Source organism: Bos indicus x Bos taurus, chromosome 2 (assembly GCF_003369695.1).
Source record: "Bos indicus x Bos taurus breed Angus x Brahman F1 hybrid chromosome 2, Bos_hybrid_MaternalHap_v2.0, whole genome shotgun sequence".
In the NCBI taxonomy this organism is placed as follows: domain Eukaryota; kingdom Metazoa; phylum Chordata; class Mammalia; order Artiodactyla; family Bovidae; genus Bos; species Bos indicus x Bos taurus.
The window spans coordinates 115718621-115743253 of record NC_040077.1 but is presented as its reverse complement, the minus strand read 5'-3'; the positions used below and the strand labels follow the sequence as shown (position 1 = coordinate 115743253).

Sequence of the window (24633 nt, the reverse complement as noted above, 5' to 3'; positions counted from 1 at the left end):
CTCTTCCTAAAAATCGTTGTTTCTCAGCCCCTTGCCGACGCCCTAACTGTATTTACTGATGGCTCTTCTAATAAAACAGCTAATTTGATTATACAAGACAATACTACCACCTGGCATACTAATTATAAGTCCACTCAAGAAGCAGAACTATTTGCTGTTTTTCAGGCTCTATTGCAAATTTCTGCTCCATTTAATTTATATTCTGACAGTCAATATATCATAAGAGCCTTAAACACTATTGAGACTGTTCCATTTATTGGTACCCTAAATTCTACTATCCAAACTCTTTTTCATGATATACAACATTTAATTTGTTCCAGAGTTAATAAATGCTATTTCGGTCATATTCGTGCTCACTCTGGGCTTCCTAGACCTTTAGCACAAGAAAATGCTTTGGCTGACGAAGCTACACATATTTCCTTCATTGGAACAAATGACAAAACTTCTCACAGCTTACACCATCAAAACAGCAATAGCTTAAGACTTCAATTTGACATGACTCGAAAAGCTGCCAGACAGATTGTTAAACAATGTCAAACATGTCCTCAATTTTTTAGCATCCCCCATTATGGAGTTAATCCTCGAAGATTGTTGCCAAACGATATATGGCAAATAGATGTTACCCATATTCCTAAATTTGGTAAACAAAAATTTGTTCATGTTACTATTGACACCTTCTCCGGCTTTTTACATGCCTCTCTACAATCCGGAGAAGCTAACAAATATTGTATAGCTCATTACATTAAATGTTTTGCTGTTATGAGAACCCCTAAAACCATAAAAACAGACAATGGTCCAAGATACACTGGAAAAAATTTTCAATTATTTGTACACAATTGTCTATCTCACATAAAACAGGTATCCCTTATAATCCTCAAGGTCAAAAAATCATTGAACGGACACATCAAACTCTCAAACATCAATTGCAAAAACTAAAGAAGGGGGAATTGTATCCTAATATCCCCTCCAACTCTCTAAACCATGCTTTATTTGTTCTAAATTTTTTACAATTGGATATAAGTGGCCGTTCAGCAGCACAGTGATTTTGGAACTTTGATGCGCAAACAATAAGACCTAAAGTCTTTTGGAAAGACTTACTTGTAGGAAAATGGTATGGACCAGATCCTGTACTAATTTGGGGACGAGGGCATGTTTGTGTTTTCCCACAGGACGCCGAAGCACCGCGCTGGCTGCCAGAAAGGTTGGTACGCACGGCGGAGACAATCTCTAGCAAACCAGATGAGAAGATTGACTATTCAAGAACATGATGAATCACCATCTCGGCAACAACTTCAGGCATTGATGCGAGAGGCACAGAATCGTGTTGCTGTGCAGGGCGATCCGATATCGCCTTTAAGCTTCCTGATAACCTTATTAATTATCTTAAATCAGATTAATACTGCACATTCTGAAGAATATTCACGTGCTTACTGGGCTTATTTTCCCAACCCTCCCCTTCTCCAACCGGTGGGCTGGGAGGGTCAGTCTATTCTCATATACACTAATGACACTGTGGCTTTGGGTGGTTTTTCAGATAAACATATTATTCCTAATCAAGTTAATTTCTCTTATCATAGAGTGTTTGATCGCTTACCTATTTGTCTGTCTAGATATTTTAATTCAACAGGATGTCTTTTTGTTGGGGAGTCCGGATATGCTGATTATGACAATGGTTGGAGCCTGTATATTCCTGGAATAACGAAAGAGTCTGGAATTCCTCAATGTCGTAATAAAACTGGTCCTTTAGATATTCCTTTCTGCGATTTGGAACAAAGGGAAGAGTCACTGCTGCACCATGGAAACTGTGTCGAGATGGAACTGCCACGGTTTATAACATATTTGGAACAAATGAGTCATTGTGAGACTGGTCTCCAGACTCGGCCCGAAACCCTGGAGCTCAAGATAATAGAAACTTTGCATCTCGTATTTGGAACTTGGGCGGCTCTAAAGTGTTCCAAACAGAAATCTGGAAACTAGCTGCCGCCCTTGGATGTGAGGGTTCCTACCTTCAGGTGGGATTGAAAGTGAGACACGGTTATTTGTGGAATCTCACCATGAGATACCCTCGTACATGTGTGCCTCACCCTTATGCTTTACTAGTAGGATCTGTAAAAATACAACCTGGGTTACGAAATTATAATGTAACTTGTAACAATTGTACCTTAACTAACTGTGTTAGGGGAATTACTAATCAAACTAGGGTTCTAGTCTTAAGACAGCCTGCTTTTGTTATGGTTCCTGTAAAGATTAATGGGTCTTGGTATGATGAAAGGGAACTTAAACTTTGGAGAGAAGTAGAGGATGCTTTAATGCATTATCACAGGGGAATAGGGTTAATAATTCTGGGATTTGTAGCTTTGGTAACTCTTATTGCTTCCTCGATTACTGCAGCCCTGTCCTTGGCACAATCAGTGCAAACTGCAACTTTTGTTAATAATCTGGCACAAAATACATCCGTTGCCCTGGGGACTCAGAAAGATATTGACAAAAAGCTAGAAGATCGATTGAATGCCCTTTATGATGTTGTAAAACTTTTAGGTAAAGAGGTTCAAAGTATAAAGTTGAGATTACGAGTACAATGTCATGCTGATTTTCGATGGATCTGTGTTACTCCCAAAAAATATAATGGTAGTATAACTGCTTGGGATAAGGTGAAAGCTCATTTAGAAGGTATTTGGCATAATGAAAATATTTCCTTAGATTTGCTGCATCTACATCAGGAAATAATGAACATTGAAAATGCACCCAGACCTGATTTGGATGTTGCAAAAAGAGCTGAGTCTTTTGTTAAAGAACTTTTTCGACATGTACCTACTGTCAATAGTATTTGGTACTTGAGAGCAGCCATAGGAGGACTATTCTTAATAATTTTAACTGTTTTATTTCTTGCACCTTATTTAATTAAAAAACTGATTGATGATCTATGGATGATAAAGGCTTCCATCTATGGAAATGGTCTGCGGTTAAAAGAACATAAGTGTGCGCCTATATAAAAAGAAAGGGGGAGATGCGGGGAGCTGCCCGTGAGAATGGGGTCCTTTGTCCAAAGGACACAGCTCTGGGAGCTGCCTCAGTCCTTGAGGGTTTGCTTGCAAACATAGCTCTCTGTCCCGCCACCCCAGAGATTAGGCGCTTATTTACTGCAGGCACCTGGAATTCTGTGCACACTTTTCACGCACAGAGAAATGTTATCTGGTGTAAGAAATAATAACAGGGAGCCATTCCCATGCTCTCAAGATTTCTTGTGACTGTTTGTAAGATGTATAGGCCAACCAAGAAAAAACGTCAACTGTCTTGTCTTTCTCACGCTCTTCTGTATAAATATGAGATGCTGAATAAAGTTGGTGTCAGACTGCATCCCTTCGTGGAGACGTGTCTGAACCTCTCGACCCCATCTTTGTTGTAGTCTCTTGCTTTAGTTTCTTTCTTAGCCCCGCTGTGCACGTTCTTGAGACCTGATCGACTTTGCCGGCTGGCACCGGCAGATACAGAAAATAATTTTTTTTTAATCCATTTACCAATGAGAATTTCATAATGCTTTTTTAAAAAATCTGGACTTCCCTGATAGCTTAGTTGGTAAAGAATCCACCTGCAATGCAGGAGACCCCGGTTCAATTTCTGGGTCAGGAAGATCCACTGGAGAAGGGATAGGCTACCCACTTCAGTATTCTTGGGCTTCCCTTGTGGCTCAGCTGGTAAAGAACCACCTGCAATGCAGGAGACCTGAGTTTGATCCCTCGGTTGGGAAGATCCACTGGAGAAGGGAAAGGCTACCTACTCTAGTACTCTGGCCTGGAGAATTCCATGGACTGTGTAGTCCATGGAGTTGCAAAGAGTCAGATATGACTGAGCAACTTTCACACTACACAATACTCACACTATGCTTCATAAACAGTATTTAATAAATGAACTATTTGTTTTAGAAAATTCCAAAGCACCAGAAAACCACTCCACCCACCATCTTTAAAACCAAAATCAAGACTCAAGAGAGAGGGGACATATGTATACTTATGGCTACTGTATGGCAGTTCAGTTCAGTCATGTCTGACTCTTTGCAACCACATGGACTGTGGCACACCAGGCCTCCCTGTCCATCACCAACTCCTGGAGTTTACTCAAACTCATGTCCATTGAGTTGGTAATGCCATCCAACCATCTCATCCTCTGTCGTCCCCTTTTCCTCCCATCTTTCCCAGCATCAGGGTCTTTTCCAATGAGTCAGTTCTTCACATCAGGTGGCCGAAGTATTGGAGTTTCAGCTTCAGAATCAGTCCTTCCAATGAATATTCAGGACTGATTTCCTTTAGGATGGACTGGTTGGATCTCCTTGCTGTCCAAGAGACTCTCAGGAGTCTTCTCCAACACCACAGTTCAAAAGCATCAATTCTTTGGTGCTCAGCTTTCTTTATAGTCCAACTCTCTCATCCATGCAAAGCAATTATCCTCCAATTAAAAAGCAGAAACAGAACCAGTGATTATAAACACAACCTGACAAAGATAACCTGACAAAAATCTAGGCTTCTATATTTAACAGTCTTATTTCCTCGATCATCTTATTTGCAAAACTGGATCATGGCTGAATCTCTCTCATAAGCTTCCAGAATAAATGGATTTATGATGTTGTTCAGTGGTGTCCGACTCTTTGAGACCCCATGAAATGCAGCATACCAGCCTTCCCTATGTTTCACTATCTCCCAGAGTTTGCTCAAATTCATGTCCATTGAGTGGATGATGCTATCTAACCATCTCATCCTCTGTCGCCCTCTTCTCCTTTGCCTTCAATCTTTCCTGGCATGAGGGTCTTTTCCAATGAGTTGGTTATTCACAACAGGTGGCCAAAGTATTGGAGCGTCAGGTTCAGCATCAGTCCTCCCACTGACTATTTAGGGTTGATTTCCTTCCAGATTGACTAGCTTGATCTTGCAAATTTACACGAAATGTCATATTTAAAAGCAGATGATTGGCACTGCTCCCAGTGTCTCTTGCGTTGTCACACTGGGTATCAAGCGAGTATGGATACACTACTTTCAGTTAGTCTTTCTGCATACAGAGGTGTTTGCCCACAAACCGCGGATTCCCGCCTCCAGTTTAAAGGTTCTGGAAGCTTGTGAAGAGCACTCGAAAAACGTTGGAGCGGGGTTTCCGACTCCTAGTAGGGCCGGCTCCGCCTCCGCCCCGCCCATGGCCCCGCTCCAGCCCGGTCCCGGCCCCGCCCACCACCCCGCCTCGCCCACAGCCCCGCGCTACCTTTAGATCCTGGTTCACTGGACCGGACTGGCGAGGTTGCTGGTCCCCCGAACTTGATAACCCAGGCTGTGAGCGAGTTGGTGAGCAGAAATCCCCTGCTGTAGGTAAGGATGTCTCTGGGAGGTAAATTAATTGATGAAACAGATACCTTCATCCTTCGGCAGCCTTGTCTCCCCTCCCCCACCGTTGGGAGCGTGAGGGGGCGGGCACCTGCGCTGCCGCGGGCGGGTTCAGACTGGCCTGGGTTACACGCCACCCCCGCCCCCCACCCCCAGCCCTTGGCGGACTGCCAGCTCCTTCCTGCTGCGGCTCCCCTGGGATCCTCAGCCCTGCCAAACACAGTGCTGAGACGCGCGCAAGTAGATTTGGCTACAATTGTTACTCTCAACCATCTGGAAAAAACAGATTACATAAAACCAGAATTCTGATACAGGGCCAGCATTCCCCATGGTTACATCCATGGTCACAGATTTTTAACTGTAAAGAAATCTTAAAGCACAATTCTGAATCCTCATCCAAGAATGTCGAAGAGGTCCTAGTGAGGGAAAGAACGGAAACTTTGAAGTTAGGAGATCTGGGATCCTGTTGAGACGACTGTGATTGAAGTTAACAAATAACGCAACGTGTACCTTACAATGATACTCTGGAAAGGATACCATTCATCAAATAACGTGTATAACAATGACTCATCAAGACCTTGTTGCCGAGGTAAATATGCAAACACTTTGAGCTTGTGGAGTGCTTAAAATTTTTCAAGGGTAATGGAAATAATATTTATAAAAATACACAGAAGAGTTTTCCGTCTGCAGACATCAGAGTCTCCTGAGGTAGAAGATGTATTTCATTAAGATATATATTTTAAAGAGCCGTAAACATAACTTCCAGATACAGACATACTTCCCTTTATTGAGTTTTATATACAAACTGAAGGTTTGGGCAACCTCACCTCTGCGAGCAAGTCTATCCGCACAATAGTTCCAGCAGCATTTGCTCCCTTCTGTGTCTGTCCCTTTTGGTAATTTTTGCAGTATTTCTGACTTTAAATTATTATTGTATTTGTTACGGTGGTCTGTGAGTTTTGCTGTTACTCCCACTATTTGCTGAAGGCTCACATGATGGTTAACATTTTTCTTACTGAAGTATTTTTAAATCAAGGTATGAACATGGGTTTTTTTAGACATAATGCTATTGCATGCTTAATAGGCTACAATATAGTGTAAACATAAATTTTTACATGTCCTGGGAAAGGAAAAAGCTCCAGTGACTCTCCTTATTGCAATATTTGCTTTATTGGGGTGGTCTGGAACTGAACCCATGGTAGCTGGGAAGTATGCTGGTATGTTTTTCTTCAGACTATCTTAGTGGTAGCTGAAATGGACAAAAATACTAGTTTCTTTCAGTCATTATTGGTTATGGGCCAACAGTGGTGTCTCAAGTTTGGGTAATGGTAAATGCAATTCAAGCGTAAATATTTAAAGGTGAATTGATTTGGCTCTCTTCCCAGGTGGCGCTGTGCTTAGTCTCTCAGTCATGTCCCACTCTTTGTGACCCCATGAACTGCAGCCTGCCAGGTTCCTCTGTGCATGGGGATTCTCCAGACAAGAATACTGGAGTGGATTGCCATGTCCTCCTTCAGGTCATCTTCCCAACCCAGGTATTAAACCCAGGTCTCCTACATTGCAGGTGGATTATTTACTGTCTGAGCCACCAAGGAAGCTAGTGGGAGACAAAAGAGATAATGGGTTCCATCCCGGAGTAGGAAATGGCAATCTGCTGGAGTAGGAAATGGCAACCCACTCCAGTATTCTTGCCTGGAAAATCCCATGGACAGAGGAGCATGGTGGGCTACAGTCCATGGGGCCACAGAGAGTCAGACACAACAGAGCAGCCAAGCGTGCACACACTCAGAGACACATACACAACCTTAGCAGTTTAGGTGAAATGAACTACTGTGTGTGTTTCTGGAAATTACTGTCTCTGAACTATGCAGGCCCAGCTGTGTTCATTCTGGTTGGATTTGCAATGCCCGCCTGTATGAGAGAAACAGGAAGGGAGGTGGACTGATTCCCTCATAGGGGCCGAGAACCAGATGGAGCAGCTCCCGAGGCAACCTAATGCGGTGGATGTGATTACCTACATTTTAAGAGGTGGCTCGGAAAGGTAGGTTACTTGCTACAAACAAGGGTGGGGCAAGGAGGAACATGGGCTTCAGACTCCAAAGTCTCTTTCCACAGGACCATACTGATCACAGCAAACCCAAACCTAGGCAGAGGCGGGGGCAGGGGGCGGGGGTTGGGGAGGGGGGATTAAATAAATGAGCTTAAGGCTGGGCAGTCTGTAGTGAGATGTCAAAATATTAAAGCTGATTTGGTAGTTTTAACAACTAGTCCCATATCATTTAAATTCAGAAGAGTAAATTAGAGGTTATGTGCATAGGGCCGAGGCACAGCAAATGCTTAACAAATATTAAAAGATAATTTTCAGAAAGAAATAGTCATGACTCATACAGATATAAAATAAATGCATGCAATAAAGATTTTATTAACTCATTAATAAGGAAACTGGGACCCGGATTCAATCCCTGGGTCGGAAAGGTCCCCTGGAGAAAGAAATGGCACCCCACTCCAGTACTATTGCCTGGAAAATCCCATGGACAGAGGAGCCTGGTAGACTACAGTCCATGGGGTCACAAAGAGTCAGACACAACTGAGCAACTCCACTCCACTTAAAGCTGTTAGAACCAGATCAAAGAAGAATCCCTGAAATTGGTACATTATAGGTCAGGAATGTTGAAATGGAGGTAAAACTGGTTTTCCATGGAAAAGAGGGGCAAAAGGCTATGTCTTCCTTGGATAGAACTCATTTTCATGTCTACAGACAAGAGTTCTTTCACATTGCCTGTGAGTTATTACAATTCAGGGCTCAGTCGCTCAGTCATGTCTGACTCTTGGTGACCCCATGGACTGTAGCCCACCAGGCTACTCTGTCCATGAGATTTCTCAGGCAAAAATCCTGGAGTGGGTTGCCTTTTCCTTCTCCAGGGGATCTCCCCAACCCAGGGAAAGAACCCATGTCTCCTGCATTGGCAGGTGGATTCTTAAACCCCTGAGCCATCAGGGAAGCCCGAGTTACTGCAGAGTTGTAAAATAGCTCAAACAATGCCTAGGTTTTCCTTGAAACACCACTTTCCCCTCCACTTCCACCCACTCCGTATTTTTGACTAGTTACCACATTGCATTTCAGTGACAGGATGTGATGGTTGACTTCTATCAAAGTCTTCCACCAGTTTAAATAGGAATGGTTAAATAGGAATATCCATCCAGCTACATCAGACACCAGATTTATCTAACCATAGACACACAGAGAATAAACAATCTGAGAGGGGATGATCAATTTATCAACAAATGTTTTGTGCAAATTAAAAAAAAAAAGTGATGCCAAATATGATAAAATAAGACTTGAAGCATGTATTTTATTTTATTTTATTTTTTTTTTTTATAACCACGCCTGACTGACTTGTTTTATTGGAGAAGAGGACGTGGAGTTAACAATGTGAATGAAGACAGTTGGGACCTGAGGTTGGGAAGAACACCCTCCCCTCCCCATACAAGCCCACTGCCCCAAATAAAAAATAACCAACTATGGGAGAGCAGCCGAGACAGCGACTGGGGGGCAGGGGAAGGACCATGCGTGTGCTGGGAGGGCCCAGAGGCAGCACCTGCACGAATGCGCGAGTGTAAGTCTCTGAATCTTCCATGTAGGTCTGTATAAATATATAGATACGCTGTTCGCTTGTCGCCCCTTCTCTTCCTTCTGCTCCATGCTGCGTGCCACGGTCCCAGCTCCTCTTTCCACATGAGGGCGAAGGGAAGGGGATGATGCGCAAGTCATCACCGGATGGCTATCAGACCCACATCCATCAGCTTCTGGATCTTCTGTGCTATCACAGGGTTCTTTAAGTGTTCGCTGAGCGCCTGGGGGTCCTTCTGCATCTGTTCCAGGATGAGCCGCATGGCCGGGTCACTCATTATTTGCTGCACCTCCGGGTCGGCCATGGCCCGCCGCTTCACATCCTCGGGGCTGTCGTGTCGGTTATACTGGGCCATCATGCAGTGCTGGTAACCATCTGCGGCCTCCTTGCAGTTAGAGTCCAGGTCGACTGCTTTCTGGTAGACATCCATGGCTTTCGTGTAGTCCTTCATCGCCTCCAGGGCAGCTGCTTTCCAGGTATAACCCTTGATGAAGGTTGGCTCCAGCTGGATGCACTCCTCACAGTCCTTGAGCGCCAGCTGGAACTCCAGGAGCTTGGTGTAGCAGGCAGCTCGGTTGCTGTACAGCTTGGCGTCTTTGGGGTTCCGTTTGATGGCTTCCGTGTAGTGCTTCATGGCCTGGGGGTAGTCCCCTTTCTGAAAACACTCATTGCCTTTGTTCTTCTCCTCCAAGGCCAGGTCAGGGTTTTTGTAGGCCAGCCGCTCTTGCTCCTTCAAGATTTTCTCTGCCTGCTGGCATTTCTTGAGCACATCTGGGGTTCGGTGCTCTGCCAGAGACTTGTTATAGAAATGGATGGCATCCTTGTACTTTTCTTCTTTGAAGTAAGAGTTGCCAATTCGTGCATAAGCTTTGGCAATCTGTCGGTAGTCTTCTCGGTTTTCTCGCCCCACTTCAATGGCCTTCTCACAAAGCTCCCGGCATTGACCATAGTCACCCTTTTCGAAGTACACGGCTGCTTGGTTGGTTATGTACGTCATGTTGGTGGGATCCAGGTCTTTGGCTTTGTCGTAGTGCTTCAAGGCCGTGTCAAAGTCTTTCTTCTTGTAGGCTTCATTCCCCAGCTCTTTTTCTCTCAGCGCCTGCTTCTTATTCTCTGGAAGATCTTCTTCCATTGGCTCTGGTTTTGTCTCCTTTTTGGGAGGAGGTGGTGGTGGAGGTGTTGCAACTTCCTCCTCTTCATCCATACTGCCCAGATCAACTCCGAGCAGGACGCTAAGAGTAGTCATGATCCGGGGATCTTGCAGTTTCGTGCCCAGGTCGGACGGCTTGTTCTGCAGCTGCTCGATCAGTTCCCGGTAGGTAGGATCTGCGAGCAGAGTCTTGGTCCTGGGATCACTCTCCAACTTCTGGTACAGATTAGGCATGTTGAAAGGGTTCATGAATTTCCTTTCTGCCAGCCGGGCCTCCATATTCTGTAAACCTTCTTTGAGCTGAGGATTGTTTGCTTCATGTTTTAAACCCTCCTCATAGGTTTGCTTGGCTTCTTCAAATCGGTTTAAGAATTCAAGAGCCGCTGCTTTTCGTGAATAGCCCTTGCCCCAGTCAGGCTTCAGGTCAACGGTCTTGCAGCCGTCCTCGTAAGCCTTCTGGTAGTCTCCCTTCTTGGCATAGGCCGCGGAGCGACTGCTGTAGAGCACGTGGTTCTGGGGGTCTAACTTAATGGCTTCGGAGTAGCACTGCAGCGCATCGTCAATGTTGCCGGCACTCAGGGCCTTGTTGCCCTTCTCTTTGAGCTCATTTACCTGCTTCATAGCCCGGTCCGGAACCCCGTTGAATAGACTCCGTCGGCTCCGCGTTCCCAACCGCACGCTTGAAGCATGTATTTTAAAGGTCACTTGTATCTACTCTTGCTATGGTTTTGACCAAAAGCAGAACTACCTCAGCCTGAATGTTGAATCTTATTGTTGTTATTCAGTCGCTAAGTCGTGTCCAATTCTTTGGGACCCCATGGACCGTAATCTGCCAGGCTCCTTTGTCCGTGGGATTTCCAAGGCAAGAATACTGGAGTGGGTTGCCGTTTCCTTTTCCAGGGGATCTTCCCGACCCAGGAATGGGACCTGAGTCTCCTGCATTGACAAGAGGATTCTTTACCATCTGAGCCACCTGGGAAGCATATTGAATATCTGGACCTAATTACTTTTTGAAGTGTGGATGCTTCATTTCAGTGAGGAGTCCATGGTTTTGGGTTTGATTTGTTTGGGAGGAGGGAGATACCTGAAGGATTATGAGTGGCTGATGGGTAATAGGGCTACTTCATAGTTTCCTGCGATTCTAAGTCACTTCGACAAAATTCTGGAGAAACTAGATTACTTCAGTAATATTACTCAGAAGAAAGTGTTTTGATATGTTTACCTCCCTAATCATCTGTTGCAGAAGGGAATAGCAACCCACGCCAGTATTCTTGCCTGGGGAATTTCATGGACAGAGGAGCTGGCAGGCTACATACAGTTCATGGGGTCACAAAGAGTCAGATACAGCTGTGCAAGTAACTTTCACTTTCAATCATCTGTGTTTTAGAAAAATCTGAATCTCGATCTTATTCAACAGCATTCCAAAGAGGGTGGCTTCGGAAGAGGGTGGGTTCCAAGATACGAAAGCATTAGAAGGAGGTGTGGTTTGGTGCATATAAAGCCATTGCTCCTGACAACTCAGTTCTGAAGGAGGAGGACTTGAGACTCCAATGAAAGGAAGGGACATTGTGATAGGGACTCACAGCGGCTGCTGGCAGGAGGGAGCCAAAGTTGGATCTGAAGGCAGGAAATTGGACTAGGTTCTAGGAAGAAATAAGTTCAGGGCACAGAAGGAACAGGTAATTCTGACTCTATCTGTATTATTTTTTAGGATGTTATATGTGGTCAGACTTGCAAAGTTTGTTGGCCTGTCCTGAGTTTGATTTATGAGCCCTGTTTCCATTCTAATATTCTAGGACAGACCCAATTTCAAAGATGCTGTTCTATTTTCAGATTAAATTGAGGGCCTGCTCCATTATAGAATTTGGGAAAACCTTAGTAGTTGCAGCAGTAGGAAAGTTCCAGGGCTTTGGAGAGTCATACACAGTAAAATGCTCTGATGGGGGGTGAAGGGGTGGTGGAAGGTAAGGGATATGTTTCTGTTAATTGAAGTATAATGTACATGCAATATACAAAGTATAGATTTTTAGCTTGAGTGTCTATAATTGCATACATGTATGTAACACTAGCATACCAGAACTTAGGATATTTCATTATCCCCAGAAAGTTCTCTCTTGTGCCTTTACAGACAGTTGCCACGTCCTGCCCCTCCTTCTAATTTTAATCAGTGGTGTATCATATAAGGATGTTTTTGTGTGTCTGGATTCTTTTTAGGCAGCATAATATTTGAGATTTACTTGTTTTAGTCCATGTATTAATGATTCACTCCTTTTTTAAAAATTACCTTTATTGAGGCATATAATATACATAAAGTGCAAATAGATTCTGACAAATCTAAGTTTATAATCACCACTACAGTAAAAAAAAAAATAATAATTTTTTTAAAAGAAAGGAAAAAAAAAAAGATGTAGAGCTTTTTCATCACTCCAGAAAGTTCCCTTGTTCTACTGCAGTTAGTCCCCACCCCCATCTCCTACCCCATGCAACTACTGACCTAATTTCTATCACTACAGATTAGTAGTGCTTGTCTTAGGGCTTTATATGTATTAATGAAACTGTATGGCTTTGAGTCTTGGTTCTTTAGAACAGCATAATGTTTTCCATATTCACCCAAATTTTTGCAAATCATTCTTTTCTATTGCTGATTAAAATCAGTATTAGTTGCTTAAATATACAGTATTGGTTATTCATTCACCTTTTAATGGACATTTCAGTTGCTTCCCTTTTTTTTTTTTTTTTACTATTATGAATCACATGAACTTTCTTATATAGATTGCCAAAAGGTTTTCCAAAGAATTGGTACCATTTCACTTTGTCCCAAGCAACTGTCTCAACCCAGTTGCACTAAATCTTTGTGAACATTTGGTATGCTAGTGTTTTTGTACTCAGACCTTCTAGTGGTTATGAAGCATTTTCTGTGATTTTCCTTTCTGGTTTCTAAATGGTATCTCTTAAAGAGCAAATATGGTTTTTTAATGAAATTCCATTTATCTTTCTTTTTGTTTTAAGTTTAGTCCTTGTTGTCATTGCAATGAAATATTTACCAGCCCTGGTCATAAAGATCTGTTTTCTTCTAAATGGTACTCTCTGGTACTAGAGTCTATTATGTGAAATTAGTTTTTCTGTATGGAATGAAGTAGTGATAAGTATTAATGCATTTTAAATAAGATGAAGTCACAGCTAAAATGCAGTCAGTCTCTCAGTAGAAACTGGTGAAACCACTCTCCAACCTTGATTTTGCAACAGAGCAATAGTAGTTAAGCAATTCCCTGGAGGCATTTCCCCAGGCCTTCCTCCAGCATCATCTTGCCTTGCTTAAGCAGACTTGGATTTGGATGTTTTACTCAAAATTATATTCTCTTCTGTTTTAGTAGTAAATAGATTAAAAGGCATAATTAGTTGTTATACTCTATCAGCAAAATGCAGATGTTTCACTTTTCAGTGATTAAAGTTTTGATTTGCGTCTGTCTGTTGAGGGGCTTGGTGTGGCAGGGTTGAAAAATCTAAAAGGGGAGCTTGAGTTTTTTGGAAAATGTAACAAATATTGGCCCTAACTCTATTTTCACAAAGGCTTTGGGCCTTGGGGAGTGAAGTAAAAGTGAAGTCGCTCAGTCGTGCCCGACTCTTAGCGACCCCATGGACTGCAGCCTATCACGCTCCTCTGTCCCTGGGATTTTCCAGGCAAAAGTATTGGAGTGGGGTGCCATTGCCTTCTCCGTTGGGGAGTGAAGCCATTTGCAAATGTCATCTACTTCCCAGCTGCCCAGCCCCTTTGGAATTTAGAGGTTGTGTGATGCATGATCCCTTTGAATTACCAGTCTCATGCTGTGTTGTTTGAGATAGGTGTGAGATTCTGGAGAATAATGTGAAAATTAGGCCAGTCCCCTTCTCAGATGCTGGTTGTCTTGTCAAGCACCCTCTCAAAGGTGAATGGAACAATTAGTAAGGAGGGGTGGATGGGAATGGGGTAGAGACTGGGGCTTCTAGATAGTTTCCCTCTAAATTACCAGCATCTCAGCTAGTTCTGGCAGCATCTTCTAAACAAGCATGGAAGAGGATATGATAAAATGATTGCTTGGTGCTGACCCATCCCTTGTACTCTAGATAAATGTTCTGGGAAACTTCTACAAAACCAGATTTGTAGGTCTTTGATCAGGTCACCTAGACCCCTGCCTCAGGGAGCCCCACAGCTCTGAAAACTGGCTCTGAGCAGAATTCCATCTTCTGGGAGTGGGTGGAGGAATCTAATCAACTAAGATTTTTAGCTAGGAAATCTACCCAGACCTCAAAGAACCAGAAAGCCCAGTTCTTGCTTTTTAATAGCTGCCTTCCTATGCAAATGAAAATATATATTTAGAAATACCTATGGTCATAAGAGTTTTTATGCATATACACAGCCTTTGGATTAGGAAATAGGACACTGCCCATGCCTAAAATTTAGATGAAGTTGTCATAGGCCCAATATGTTTCCCTGTGGCATATAGGAATAATACATGAAAAATTTTTGTGTGAACAAATGTGGAAAAGGTTTGTTCCACACAATGAGTCTACAAGTGAAGACTAACTGAAGTACATACAGCAAAGTGGAGGGTCTGGACTTTAAGAACCAAGAAATGTGAGTTCTGGGTTAACCTTGCAACTCCTTGAAAAGGAGTCAATTTTTTTGTTTGCTTTCCATTTAAAAAAGTTTCATTTTCCCCACATTGTAGAATTATAATGACAAATGAACTTCTTTTGCAGTCCATATAAGAAAATTGAGAGTTTCAGAGATGATATTATAAAATCCAGGAAATACCTAAGATTATTACTAAAGCTATGCACATTCATATGAAAAAGAATGTTTGCTTGAAAGCAGTTAGAAAGATTTAAGGATATGGTTAAATAACAGTAGAAATGGAAAAAGTCAATAACACAGCAATTCTTGGAATAAAAGAGAAGAGGAAAAACTGAACTCTATACCAAGACACTAAAAACATGCAAGAGATTGCATAGAAAGAAATTTTTCCAAGGCAGATGGAAACACCCAGCCCAACTGTTCATAGTTGAAAGACAAATAAATCTTCATTTTTTTTTTTCTTCAGGAAATAAATAAAAACTTATGAGCACCTCAAAGTGAAGTCAGATAAGACATGCCAGTAAAGACATTATGTTAAGAAGGTTGCCGCCCCCACATACCCTGAGAAAGGGAAGCAGCAGTAAAAATATGGGACCTTCGAGACCTAGATCCATGTCCAGTTCTAACTGTTGCCTCCTGACCTGCATACAGGTTTCTCAAGAGGCAGGTCAGGTGGTCTGGTGTTCCCATCTCTTTCAGAATTTTCCACAGTTTATTGTGATCCACACAGTCAAAGGCTTTGGCGTAGTCAATAAAGCAGAAATAGATGTTTTTCTGGAACTCTCTTGCTTTTTCCATGATCCAGCAGATGTTGGCAATTTGATCTCTGGTTCCTCTGCCTTTTCTAAAGCATCTGGAAGTTCACGGTTCACATATTGCTGAAGCCTGGCTTGGAGAATTTTGAGCATTACTTTACTAGCATGTGAGATGAGTGCAATTGTGCGGTAGTTTGAGCATTCTTTGGCATTGTCTTTCTTTGGGATTGGAATGAAAACTGACCTTTTCCAGTCCTGTGGCCACTGCTGAGTTTCCCAAATTTGCTGGCATATTGAGTGCAGCACTTTCACAGCATCATCTTTCAGGATTTGAAATAGCTCCACTGGAATTCCATCACCTCCACTAGCTTTGTTCATAGTGATGCTTTCTAAGGCCCACTTGACTTCACATTCCAGGATGTCTGGCTCTAGGTGAGTGATCATACCATCGTGATTATCTTGGTTGTGAAGTTTGAGTGAACTCTGGGAGTTGGTGATGGACAGGGAGCCCTGGCATGCTGCAATTCATGGGGTCACAGAGTCGGACACAACTGATCAGCTGAACTGACTGAACTGAGACCTAGATCCACATGAGCGACTGAGAGATGCTGGAGACTTAAGAGTAGAATATGAAGGGACCCTGATGAGATGGCTGTGGATTTTAATGAAAAATAATCATTATCTGCCTGCCAGCAAAAAGAGAAAAGAACATGTAGGTCCCAGAGTAGTTTAGGAGAGTCACTTCCAGTCGAAAAGGTGGTGGTGGTGGTTTGGGGGCTTGTTCAAGGGCCCAAGGGCTGGCTGGTCACCCCAGTGGTGCACGTGGCAGTGTACGCCCAGGGCCTGTGTGATATGCTGCCTGTGTGTACAGATGGCACAACTAGATCTGGTCTGTGGGGCAGGCTGAGCCAGGAGACTGCCACCTGCCAGGTGCCACCGTGGCTCAGCAGTGACCAGAGGCTAAAGTTCAGTGCTCAGCTCACCTGTCAGCAGGAGCTCACCCTCCTAGGAGCACTCCAGGGTATCCCAGGCTCCAAATCTCTGTTGATTCATTCAGCCTCCCTTGTTACTTGCAGCATCTTCATTGTAGATTTCAAGTCATGGTAGCCTGATAGGCTGAATTTTGTTTGGAGACCATCGTTTTTTTTCCTTTTTTCCCCCTCTTTCATCCTATTGCCTGCTGCAGTGTTTTTATACCTTTTTAAAAATGGTGATGGAGCATGGAAGTAATATGTGAGAATTGCTGCCACAGGAACAACTTTTGAAAGGGTTGTCATATTTGGAAAACACAGAAATGGGAAAGATAAGCATATTCTTTCAAAACTGCCAACTCAGAAAATCAATGTGATTCATATCCTCAGGTTAGATTCACTGAAGCAAAGGGAAGTTTAAAATACTCTTTAGGAGGAGGAGAATTTTGTGTGGAGTCCAAATGGAATGATAAATGGATAAAGTAGCAAGAGAACAGCTTTTTCAGGATGGTGCATTGCCATGAAGTCTGTGGGCATCCCAGACAGAACAGGTGTTCTATGATGACATAGACAGGTGAGTTTATTATGAGGGATGTGATTAGATATTTAGTTCTCTTCTTTCCTCTGCAACATCTAACCAAGTGGCTATATGCAGTAATGTAATGTAAAGTCCTGGTCATAAAGTTAACCCTTGAACAACATGGTTTTGTGCTGCATAGGTGTGCTTGGTCATAGACTTTTTTCAGTGGTAAGTACTACAGTAGAATACAGTCTGTTCGGTTGTATCCATGGATCCAGAATCGTGAATAGAGTAGAACAGTGGACCACAGAAAGCCAACTATAACTTCTACTCTGATTTTCAACTGTGTGAAAAGATGGCATCCCTAACCCCCTGTGGTTCAAGGATCAACTGTATTGATGAACTGATAATCCAAACTAAAGTTTTGGAAGAAACAGGCATACTCTGCAGTGCACTTTGATACTTACTGTTTTTTATGAAACATTTTTTTTAATTCTATTGACAACCCACTAGAATTTTTTGACACTGACCATCTGAAAGACACAGTTCTAAAATAAATTGGAATTGGAATTCTGAGGATATAGCCAAGCAGTCTCAACACAGTATGAAAGGAAAGATTATTGACCTTGTAATTAGAAAAACTGAGTCCAAGTCCAGGTTTCGATGTTGGTTAAACATGAAAACCAGTGCAAATCTTGTCTCTGGCCCTTGGTTTCATTACATATAAAACAAGGACAATACCACCTCCTTTATCTACTTCATAAAATTTTCAGAAAAAAATTGAAATAACTGGCAGCCACTGAGGAAAACAATATGGAGAATCCTTTAAAACTAAAAATAGAATTACCGTATGATCCAGCAATTTCATTCCTGGGTATATAATCCAGAAAAAATACTAATTCAAAATGACACATGCATCCCAGTGTTTAGAGTGGCACTCTTTATAATAGCTAAGACATGGTAGCAGCCCAAGTACCCATCAACAGACAATTGAATTAAGAAGATGTGGTGTGCATATGTGCAATGGAATATTACCCATAGAAATACTACCATCTGCAGCAACATGAATGGACAGTATTATGCTTGGTGAAATAAGTCAGACTAAAACATGCTACATGATACCACTTGCATGTGGAATCCAAAACTGTATACAAATGAATGTGTATACAAAATAGAAACAGACTCAGACATAGAAAACAAGCTTCTGGTCACCAAAGGAGAAAGGCAAGTAGGGAGGGACAAACTAGGAGTATGGGATTAACAGATAACAACTACTATACATAAAATAGATAAGCAATAGGGATTTACTGTATACCACAGGGAGCTATATTCAGTATCTTCTAATAATCTATAATGCAAAATAATCTGAAAAAGGAAATATATATATATAACTGAATCACTTTGCTGTACACTTAAAACACACAATATTTTAAAGTGACTGTACTTCGGTTTAAAAAAATAATTTTCCAGATGTAAAAATTGTACAAAGAAATTGCATAAGTAACTTGATTGTCATAGTCATAGCCATGATGACAGTAAATCGTAGCATGTCAATAAGATAAAAATATAGTGACCAAAAACTTCCAATCATTGTGAGACCAGTAGCCTCAGGTTTCTCCAGGAGGAGAGCGAGGATTTGGGTGATAACCAGGTGGTTTGGTTGGAATCCTAGAGCTCATATCAATAGTGCTTTCCAGGGTAGCTGGCAAGGAAATGAGGAGGTGGTGGAAATGGTGCCATGGAAGTAGGAAGCATTACCCATCAGAGAAAAGGAAGATATAACCTTGGAACCAACAAACCCAACCCTGAATTCAGCTTTAGCCTTTTATAGCTGAGTGCCCATGAGCTTTGGGGAGGCTCAGTTTCTGTATCTGAGCAATTGGGGGCCATGTATATATTTTATATATATATAAAATGTATAATACATAAATTACAATTTTATATTATAAATATATCATATAAATATACAATTTGATAAAATATATAATATGTTTACATTGTTATTTAAATATATACATTAAAATATATAACGTATAATAAAATATGTGGGTATATATATATATATATATATATATATATATATATTAATAGCTGTGGCAACTAAAGGAGCCAGTTGTTGTTCAGTCACTAAGTTATGTCTGACTCTGCAACCCCATGGATGGCAGCATGCCAGGCTTTCCTGTCCTTCACTATCTCCTGGAGTTTGCTCAAATTCGTGTCCAGTGAATTGGTGATGCTATCTAAAAATCTCATCCTCTGCTTCCCTCTTCTCCTTTGCCTTCAATCTTTCCCAGCATCAAAGTCTTTTCCAGTGAGTTGGCTCTCTGCATCAGGTGGCCAAAGTATTGTAGCTTCAGCTTCAGCATGAGTCCTTCCAGTGAATATTCAGGGTTGATTTCCTTTAGGATTGACTGGTTTGATCTCCTTGCAGTCCAAGGGCCTCTCAAGAGTCTTCTTCAGCACCACAATTCGAAAGCATCAATTCTCGTAGGTCTTCATAGAACCATTCAACTTCAGCTTCTTCAGCATTACTGGTTGGGGCATAGACTTGGATTACTGTGATATTGAATGGTTTGCCTTGGAAACAAACAGAGATCATTCTTTCGTTTTTGAGATTGCATCCAAGTACTGCATTTCGAACTCTTTTGTTGACCATGATGGCCACTCCATTTCTTCTGAGGGATTCCTGCCCGCAGTAGTAGATATAATGGTCATCTGAGTTAAATTCACCCATTCCAGTCCATTTGAGTTCGCTGATTCCTAGAATGTCGACATTCACTCTTGCCATCTCTTGTTTGACCACTTCCAATTTGCCTTGATTCATGGGCCTGACATTCCAGGTTCCTATGCAATATTGCTCTTTACAGCATCGGACCTTGCTTCTATCACCAGTCACATCCACAGCTGGGTATTCTTTTTGCTTTGGCTCCATCCCTTCATTCTTTCTGGAGTTATTTCTCCACTGATCTCCAGTAGCATATTGGGCACCTACTGACCTGGGGAGTTTCTCTTTCAGTATCCTATCATTTTGCCTTTTCATACTGTTCATGGGGTTCTCAAGGCAAGAATACTGAAGTGGTTTGCCATTCCCTTCTCCAGTGGACCACATTCTGTCAGATCTCTCCACCATGACCCGCCCGTCTTGGGTTGCCCCATGGGCATGGCTTAGTTTCATTGAGTTAGACAAGGCTGTGGTCCTAGTGTGATTAGATTGACTAGTTTTCTGTGAGTATGGTTTCAGTGTGTTTGCCCTCTGATGCCCTCTTGCAACACCTACCATCTTACTTGGGTTTCTCTTACCTTGGGCGTGGGGTATCGCTTCAGGGCTGCTCCAGCAAAGCGCAGCCAATGCTCCTTACCTTAGATGAGGGGTATCTCCTCACCACTGCCCTTCCTGACCTTCAACGTGGGATGGCTCCTCTAGGCCCTCCTGTGCCCATGTAGCCACGGCGTGGGGTTGGTCCAAATTTGGCTTTGGAATACAGAATGAAGCAGGGCAAAGACTAATAGAGTTTTGCCAAGAAAATGCACTGGTCATAGCAAACACCTTGTTCCAACAACACAAGAGAAGACTCTATACATGGACATCACCAGGTGGTCAACACTGAAATCAGATTGATTATATTCTTTGCAGCCAAAGATGGAGAAGCTCTATACAGTCAGCAAAAACAAGACCAGGAGCTGACTGTGGCTCACCATGAACTCCTTATTGTCAAATTCAGACTTAAATTGAAGAAAGTAGGGAAAACCACTAGACCATTCAGGTATGACCTAAATCAAATCCCTTACGATTATACAGTGGAAGTGAGAAATAGATTTAAGGGCCTAGATCTGATAGATAGAGTGCCTGATGAGCTATGGAATGAGGTTTCTGACATTGTTCAGGAGACAGGGATCAAGACCATCCCCATGGAAAAGAAATGCAAAAAAAGCAAAATGGCTGTCTGGGGAGGCCTTACAAATAGCTGTGAAAAGAAGAGAAGCGAAAAGCAAAGGAGATAAGGAAAGATATAAACATCTGAATGCAGAGTTCCGAAGAATAGCAAGAAGAGATAAGAAAGCCTTCTTCAGCGATCAATGCAAAGAAATAGAGGAAAACAACAGAATGGGAAAGACTAGAGATCTCTTCCAGAAAATCAGAGGTACCAAAGGAACATTTCATGCAAAGATGGGCTCGATAAAGGACAGAAATGGTATGGACCTAACAGAAGCAGAAGATATTAAGAAGAGATGGCAAGAATACACAGAAGAACTGTACAAAAAAGATCTTCACGACCCAGATAATCACGATGGTGTGGTCACTGACCTAGAGCCAGACATCCTGGAATGTGAAGTCAAGTGGGCCTTAGAAAGCATCATTATGAACAAAGCTAGTGGAGGTGATAGAATTCCAGTTGAGCTATTCCAAATCCTGAAGGATGATGCTGTGAAAGTGCTGCACTCAATATGCCAGCAAATTTGGGAAACTCAGCAGTGGCCACAGGACTGGAAAAGGTCAGTTTTGATTCCAATCCCAAAGAAAGGCAATGCCAAAGAATGCTCAAACTACCACACAATTGCACTCATCTCACATGCTAGTAAAGTAATGCTTAAAATTCTCCAAGCCAGGCTTCAGCAATATGTGAACCGTGAACTTCCTGATGTTCACGCTGGTTTTAGAAAAGGCAGAGGAACCAGAGATCAAATTGCCAACATCTGCTGGATCATGGAAAAAGCAAGAGAGTTCCAGAAAAACATCTATTTCTGCTTTATTGACTATGCCAAAGCCTTTGACTGTGTGGATCACAATAAACTGTGGAAAATTCTGAAAGAAATGGGAATACCAGACCACCTGGTCTGCCTCTTGAGAAATTTGTATGCAGGTCAGGAAGCAACAGTTAGAACTGGACATGGAACAACAGACTGGTTCCAAATAGGAAAAGGAGTACATCAAGACTGTGTATTGTCACCCTGCTTATTTAACTTATATGCAGAGTACATCATGAGAAACGCTGGACTGGAAGAAACACAAACTGGAATCAAGGTTGCCGGGAGAAATATCAATAACCTCAGATATGCAGATGACACCACCCTTATGGCAGAAAGTGAAGAGGAACTAAAAAGCCTCTTGATGAAGGTGAAAGTCGAGAGTGAAAAAGTTGGCTTAAAGCTCAACATTCAGAAAACGAAGATCATGGCATCTGGTCCCACCACTTCATGGGAAATAGATGGGGAAACAGTGGAAACAGTGTCAGACTTTATTTTTCTGGGCTCCAAAATCACTGCAGATGGTGACTACAGCCATGAAGTTAAAAGACGCTTACTCCTTGGAAGGAACGTTATGACCAACCTAGATAGCATATTAAAAAGCAGAGACATTACTTTGCCAATAAAGGTTCATCTAGTCCAGGCTATGGTTTTTCCTGTGGTCATGTATGGATGTGAGAGTTGGACTGTGAAGAAGGCTGAGCACCGAAGAATTGATGCTTTTGAACTGTGGTGTTGGAGAAGACTCTTGAGAGTCCCTTGGACTGCAAAGAGATCCAAGCAGTCCATTCTGAAGGAGATCAGCCCTGGATTTCTTTGGAAGGAATGATGCTAAAGCTGAAACTCTAGTACTTTGGCCACCTCATGTGAAGAGTTGACTCATTGGAAAAGACTCTGCTGCTGGGAGGGATTGGGGGCAAGAGGAGAAGGGGACGACAGAGGATGAGATGGCTGGATGGCATCACTGACTTGATGGACGTGAGTCTGAGTGAACTCCAGGAGTTGGTGATGGACAGGGAGGCCTGGCGTGCTGCGATTCATGGGGTCGCAAAGAGTCCGACACGACTGAAGCGAATGAACACGCACACAATAAATGGTAAACAATGGGCCAATGGACATGTGAAAGTAAGTAAAACATCAGCTAGTGAGTCTCTGGTGTACAGGCATACCCCAGAGATACTGCAAATCTTTCAGACCACCACAGCAAAGCAAATATTACAATAAAGTGAGTCACACACTTTTTGGTTTCCCATTGCATATAAAATTGTGTTTACATTGCACTGTAGTCTATTATCTCTGCAAGACCATTATGTCTAACAAAGATATGATCTGATCAAGGGATTAGTGGGTGGGGCAGGGTTTGGGAGTCTTATCTGAAACATCAGACTGTCTTCCACCTATCTCTTACATTCCAGGGCTTAGAGGACCAGCAAAGAACTTCAGGGTAATAGGTCTATGTGTAGGTTTGGGAACTCTCCCTAGTTGATTTCTACCCACTTCCTTCCCAACCCTGTGGCATGGAGCAGCTCGGCCCAGTGCATGGATAAGGAACCAGGGGTCCTTGGGGCTCTGGCATCAGCATCACTCAGCACCTATAAATGTAGGTTCATGGGCCTCACTAGACTTACTGAATGAATCACACACACTTAAGGGCTGGAGTCCAGGAAGTCATATTTTCACCAAACCCCCAGTTATTCTGATGCTAATCAAGTTCACAGGCATAGTAACTGGCCAGAATAGGGAAGGGCTATGCAATGAGGCAAGTGCTTGACAAGATGACCTGGAAAAGGGGGCGAGGGGTGGGAGGAAGGAGGGATGTGAGGAGTAAGGACTGTGGGGGTAGAACAGCCAGACATTAGCAGCCAAGAGTCCTAGAGTGCCCCAGTGGCAGGCAGACAGAGAGAGGGTGAGTGCAGAGGAAACACTTCAGGCTCACAGCAGGTTAGTATCTTTCCTGTGAATTATGTTGGAGAACTTAACCATGTCCAAGACCACCAAAACACATGTCCCCTTTACAGGGGAAAATTTGATGCAAAATTATGAAGGCACAAGCTCATTGTAATCCACATGAAAAAGCAAGATGTTCTCAAATGTGGCTGCCGTAAAATAAAGGCTTTGTTCTTGTTTTTCTGAGCATTGGCAGATGAGATCCTTCACCGGAGTTTTTGTCTGAAATTTGAATTTCAAGCAATGTTATTGGTGAGCTGGCAAAAGAAGTATGAACTTGTATGAATGATCAGTAAGCTACCTGCCCCCTTGAGTGGTGTGAAACTGCAGACTTAGAGATGAGATGGGGCCCATCATAAAAAAAAGTGGAAGAACAGTCTGAGACATGCTGCATTCTTTTCACAACACAGAGTTACACCAAGATGGAAAAGAAGGGAAATAAGAAAAGGATGGCAAGTCAGAGCTTTACCAGCTCAATTTTTTAACCAAAGAATTACTAATTCCCAGATCATAGACACATAAAAATAATGTGGATGTCTGTTTTGTGTCAAGCACAATACTAAGCAAGGAAAGAGTCTGATGGAGAGAAATTGTGTAAATAAATACCTTCAGCATATTAAGTAAGATTTCAGAGTCAGAAGTTTCTGTGCAAAGTGTACTAGGCAGATTATAGAAACTTTGACCAAGTCAATCTCTGTTCTAGGTTTGACCTCCTAGAAGGTCTTGCACAGACTGACTTCCTTTTATTGCACTTAATTACGCTTTGAAGATTATGCATTTTTACAAATGGAAGATTTGTGGCAACCCTGCCTTGAGCAAGTCTATCCACACCATTTTCCCCAACATCATTTGCTCGCTTCCTGTCTCTGTGTCCAAACTACCCCACAGTTGCACTCATCTCACACGCTAGTAAAGAAATGCTCAAAATTCT

General features: G+C 42.5%; 1 protein-coding gene and 1 pseudogene across 4 annotated transcripts in view; one reads left to right on the top strand and one right to left on the bottom strand.

Annotated features, from left to right (window-relative positions):
* Nucleotides 1-5225: 5225 nt before the first annotated feature.
* SLC19A3 (solute carrier family 19 member 3) overlaps nt 5226-24633 on the top strand; it is a 31372-nt gene continuing 11964 nt past the window's right edge. Inside the window, exons 1-2 of one of the 3 annotated variants that reach the window (XM_027515250.1) lie at nt 5226-5351; nt 7238-7407. The gene's annotated coding sequence lies outside the window, so the exon portion shown is untranslated. Of the gene's footprint in view, nt 5352-7237; nt 7408-11598; nt 11828-24633 lie in introns of those variants that run through there. The other 2 variants (XM_027515239.1, XM_027515259.1) reach the window with 2 other exon arrangements.
* Nucleotides 9038-10823, bottom strand: LOC113876239 (annotated as a pseudogene). Its single transcript, XR_003506448.1, has one exon. The product of XR_003506448.1 is annotated as a stress-induced-phosphoprotein 1 pseudogene (transcript).